The following is a 5652-nucleotide window of genomic DNA, read 5'->3' as shown; positions in this document are numbered from 1 at the left end:
ATTATGTTATTTGATGTAATCAAAAGTGCACAACCAGGCAATGTAGATAGTATCAATTTCATTTTTATGGTAAGAGAACTAAAATTCAGAGAAATTAAATCACTTACTCAAGAGAAAATAAGGGCCAGTGGCAGTGCCAAATCAGAACTTGTACCCAGTTCTTATCTGATGACAACAGCCAACCTGTTAATCACATTGCATATATCCTTAAATTGTTGTTGCTTTAGTCACTAAATCATGTCTGACTCTTTTGTGATCCCATGGATTGTAGCCTGCCAGGCTGCTCTGCTCTGGGGATTTCACAGGCAAGAATACTGGAGTTGGTTGCCATTTCTTTGTCCAGGGGATCTTCCCAACCCAGGAATCAAACCCAGATCTCCTGCATTGGCAGATGGAATCTTGACCACTGAGCCACCAGGGAAGCCTGACTTTCAGTTATCTAGGCATCTTCTGAGCCTTACACCAATGCCTACAGAAAATACTGGGAACACTGCTCTGGTACAGTAGGCTGCAAGACAGGTAGTGTGACTGAATACCTTGTATGTCATCTTTAGATATAAAAGGTCTGCAAAGATGAAAAACAAACAACCACCACATGATTGGAACCTTTGAGTCACTGCCATTTCCTCTACTGCTCAGCCAGATCTGCCAGTGGTTACACAAGCCCAGTGAGTGGAACTGAAATTCCCCAAGGAGTGATCATATCTTCTTACTATTCTCTTAAAGGCTTCTTGAAAGTCTCTGGGTTGCATATATTACCCAGATGAACCACATACCAATGAAAATAAGCAAAGAGGAGAACCAGGACTGGTTCAGCTCTCAGGTAATAATGCTGTTCTGGGAAAGCATCCACCAAAGCATCCTGATTACCGTCTGCTGACCTCAAATGATGTTTATTGGAGGCTTGCCAGGGGCCAGGCACTGTCAACTGTTTTGCTACATCTCATGTAGCTATGTGCTCGGAATATTCCCACTTTACAAATGATAACATTGAGGTATGAAGAAGTTGCATAACTTGTGCAAGATCACACAGCTAATAGTAGAAGCAGGTTTTATTTATTTATTTGGCCACACTGTGTGGCATGCAGGGTCTCAGTTCTCCTACCAGGGATCAAACCTGTGTTAAGCACACAGTCTTAACCAGTGGACCAGTCAGAGTTCACTAGAAGCAGGTTTAAAACCTCAGCAGTTTGATTTTAGAACCTTGGCTTTTAACCAAGGCTTAATAAACTACAGTCCAAGGGACAATCTAGCCCAGTTTTTATTTTTTTAAATTTTATTGGAACACAGCCACATTCATACATTACATATTCTCTCTGATAGCTTTCATTCTAAAACAGCAGAACTGTGTAGCTGTGATGCAGAATTAAAACATTTATTGTGCAGCACTTAATAAGCAAGTTTTATTAAACCTGCCTCAATATGGTACAGTCTTTCAATGAATCTCACACTCCTAGAATAACAGAAGGAAGAACCCTGGAATCCCCCTCATTTCATTGTACAGATATTGGGGCCCAGAGAGGAGACTCAGTATTCTCAGCAAGCATGCTGTTAACGATTAAAAGATTTGTGATACATGCAGAATACCACTGCCTCTAAGCCTGACACTGGCTGTGCCATGATTAACTGGAGAATCCAGTCATCATACTACTTCTTTCTCCATGCTCATTTCCAAATTCAGTGGACATTCCACATAGTAGTGATTCTCAATCTTTTTTTGTCAAGAAACCACTCTTAAAACTTATTGAGGACATAAAAGAGCTTTCGTTGCTGGAGGTTATATCCACTGATACTTACTGTATTTGAAATTGAAACTGAGAGTTTTAAAATATCTATTAATTAATTTTAGAATAACAAGATAAAGCCAATAAAAGTTAACATTAGAGTGATTACATCATCCCATGTTTAATAGCCTCTGGAAAAACCCATGCTATAAGCATGCATGAATGAGAATAAAAAAGGCAAATACTGTCTCAGAAGTATTATGGGGATCATTTTGACCTTGAAGATCCCCTGAAAGTGGCCTAGGGACTCCAAGGTGCTCTAAAGTACACTCAAGGAACCCTGACATAGAGCAACTGCATAAATAACATTCAAAATGACAACAACCCTAACAAGAATTAAATCTTAGAAAGGCACTGAATAAAAGTCACATTCATAAGCATTCTAAGTAGTCTGGAGAATCCCATGAACTTCTTCTCTGTCTTTGTACAAAATAAAATACATTAGATTAAAAAGGAAGCTACTTGTATATATTAATAAATGTATTTCTATGCACAAAACCCTTGATTTAAGTCCTTGTATGCTTTATTCCCCATTTAGAAGTCCTTTAAGTCTATTCTGTGGTAATAATATTCAAACTCCTATAATTTCTACCAGAGTCCTACAATCCCATTTCCATCTGTCAAAGTCCTTACTCATGATATCTTAGTCTTGATTTTGAGGGCTGATAGTGATTTAGTCCTCTCAGATCCTATTAATTTCTTCATATCTGTTGCCTTATCAATACTTCTTAGCAAAATGCCTTATTTCCTTTATAATTGTAAGGTCCCTGAGACCTGGGACTTATTTTTATCCCTCATGGTTTGTTACACAAAATATGTACTCAATCAGCACTTGTTGAATGATAGATAAAAGAATAACTAAATATCTTGTTTGATATGGGTTCATTATATCTAATGTAGGCTTTTTCTTTGCAGGTCTTGACCACCTGTAATGTTGAACAGTCCTTTTTTAATGACTGGTTCACTGGGCACTTGAACTTCCAAATTGAGCACCAGTGAGTAAGATAAATAGTTTATGATAAAGGGCAAGGGCTGTCACTAATAACTGTCCCCATATAGTCCAGAGAGGATCAGTAGACTCACAATCTTAAAGGAAAAAAATGAACCAGGATTCTTTAAAGGATGTTATTTTTCAATTAACAACAATGATAGATAAGGGAAGAAAGAAATGAAGGAAGTGTCATAATTGCAAGTAAATGGAGTGAAATCTTGGAAAACATATCAGTGACTCAGTTTCCAGATTCCTATGGGCTTAGGAATTGGTGATGTCTTTGCATTTGCTTTGTTGGCAAAACCTAAGAAAAATCAGGACACTTGGGTAACCAACTTGTGTTCAAACTTAACTATGCTATAATTCAAATATTTACTTATCTGTGTCTTTAGAGCCAAGTTTACAAAATAACTAATGAGGTGGAGTCCCTGCTGCAATTTCTACATGGCATCTGGAAATCCTTTACCAATGGGTCAGTTACAGAGAGGAAGTGGGTAGTTCACACTTTGATGCAAGTGAAAACACTGAGAGTCAGTTTCTCCAGAGTGTCAGGGGAAAGGCTTTCCACATTCTCTTTGTCTAACCATGTGAGTCTATGATAGTCAGAGAAGGAACAAGACCTTTATTAGTTCAAGGAATTTTTTTCATTCTATTTCCCATATTAGGGCTTGAAAATTTCAGCAAAACAAAAAAAAAAAGGACTAATAGTTTTACTAAAGGAGAGGTTTATATCCAAGACAGTCATCTGGCTGACTAATGAAAACTTGGGATTAAAAATCCATGTCTCCTCACTTCTTATTCCTTTCCTAGGACTTTTAGCTATTTACCATGACTTAATATACATCCATCTATTCTTGCTAAGGAAGTTAGAAAGAGAGACTAAGACAGAGATTAGCAGGAGCAGGGTGGGCGGTTCAGTATCTCTAGTTCTCTGGGTAGTTCTAAAGAGTGGGTAGTTCTAAATGGTAGAAAGTTCTAAATGATATACTTTCATTTGATCAGGCCAAAAATAAACAGTTGATGGAACTAAAACATATTCCCTTAGTTCTTCCTAAACAACTGCCACCCACAAAGCTTGTAGTAGGTTAAGGGATAAGATGAGTCTGCCAGCAAGTTTTTTAACTTCCCAAAACAAAAGTATTGTGGAAGGTCAAGGTTGGGTCTGTGTGGCTGATACCATTTTATTTTGTAAAAGGGGAAAGGGAACTTTGGGTTTCTCCTTAGGTCTGAGAAGTTTTATATCTCCTTTCTCTGTTTCCTAGTCTATTTCCCACAATGCCACACCATAATTATCACAAGGTGGCACCTCTGGTGAAGTCACTGTGTGCCAAGCATGGACTACCATATGTGAATAAGTCCATATTGAAGGCATTTGGAGATATTATCAGGTAATAACAGTCCCTCAACCCACAGCTCTCATTTCCCTTCACTGTTGGTTCCCAGACTCTTCACTGCTTTATGAATCATTCAGCCAATAGCTGTTTATTAAGGAGCATTCATGTGCCCAGCATGGAGATGAGGCGCTATACAGAACAACACTAACACAGAAATGATAACAGTCATTTCTACCATTTAGCTGCTGCTTTCTGGGTACTTCTTAATGAAAATACCTTGACACCCTACTAAATTTCAAGCTTCTTATAAACCAGGGTTCTGTATTATTTGTCTGTATCACCCACAGAGCCTTGACATGCTTTAGAACTTAATCGGTGGGAGGGACTCTCAAATCATCTGGTCCAGGGCTGCAAACTAAGATGCTTGTCAGGGTCTGGTGGGACAGACAGGGGTGACTCTTCCTACAGGAACTGAGAATCCATACTCATCCTGAAGCATTCACAGTTCCCTAGATGATCCTGTGCTTGTCAAATTAACTGCCAAAAGCTTGGTTGAATTTTGTGTTTTTTTTTTTTTTTAGATTAGGAAAAAAAAAAGTATCCTATTAATATGAATAAATAAGCCAGCAGGGCTAGACCTGGTCAGATCAGATCCCTGAAGAGTGATCCATCTTCACTCTCTACCATTGCCCTCCTCCTTTCCTGCCCTCCAGATATCTGACCTCCCTACAGTTGCTACATAACTCCCTGCCCCTTACCATGACACATCCTTGGTCACCTTTTCTTCTACCAGAATAATCTTCCAACTTGCTACCCCACTCCTGTCACCTTCTCAAGTTCCATTCACTCTCCAAAACTCACCTGAAACATCTTTTCTTCATCTCAGTCCTCCCTTGCCCCCAAGACTACACCTGTCACATGCTTGGTTCTCTTCATGTCTGACCTTTATCACAATCATGATTAAATAGCATATTGGGTAATATGTGTCTCACAATGCAGACCAGGAATTCCAGGTGGACAAGACTCTCATCACTCCTATTCACTGCTGTATCACCAGAGCCTAGAAAAATATTTCATTTTATAAAGTAGGAGAGATAGGTGGATACAGGATGAGTTGGTTTATAGTTATATGATTTATCTTATAAAGATTCAGCAGAGCTTTTTCTTTTAATACTGGAGAAAAGGAAAATGATGCTTTGGAGTACAGAAAAGCATCAGATCAGATCAGATCAGTCGCTCAGTCGTGTCCGACTCTTTGTGACCCCATGAATCGCAGCACGCCAGGCCTCCCTGTCCATCACCAACAGAAAAGCATACAACAAAAGAAAATCTCAATCTCCTCCATATAGAAAATGTGAACTCACCTTCTAAAACATAAGTCAGTGTATTTGACTCGCTCCACCGGGCAAGATAGAAAAAGGTCTTTCAGATATAGCTGAAAATAATAGTGTTGTAAAGTTTTAAGTAAAAGAGCAAATGTTCCATGAAGTAGCTCCTTTGACCCAAGTCTCACCTACTCATGATTTTGTCTGCTCCTCTTGCA

General features: G+C 38.8%; 1 long non-coding RNA gene across 1 annotated transcript; it reads left to right on the top strand.

Annotated features, from left to right (window-relative positions):
• Positions 1 to 258: 258 nt before the first annotated feature.
• LOC138986865 (uncharacterized) lies at positions 259 to 4164 on the top strand. The gene is made up of 3 exons (XR_011463472.1): positions 259 to 823; positions 2700 to 2779; positions 4038 to 4164. It is a non-coding gene; the product is annotated as an uncharacterized lncRNA (long non-coding RNA).
• The last annotated feature ends 1488 nt before the right edge of the window (positions 4165 to 5652 follow it).

Source organism: Bos mutus, unplaced genomic scaffold, assembly GCF_027580195.1.
Source record: "Bos mutus isolate GX-2022 unplaced genomic scaffold, NWIPB_WYAK_1.1 CTG219, whole genome shotgun sequence".
Lineage (NCBI taxonomy): Eukaryota > Metazoa > Chordata > Mammalia > Artiodactyla > Bovidae > Bos > Bos mutus.
This window is presented reverse-complemented; position numbering and strand designations above follow the sequence as displayed.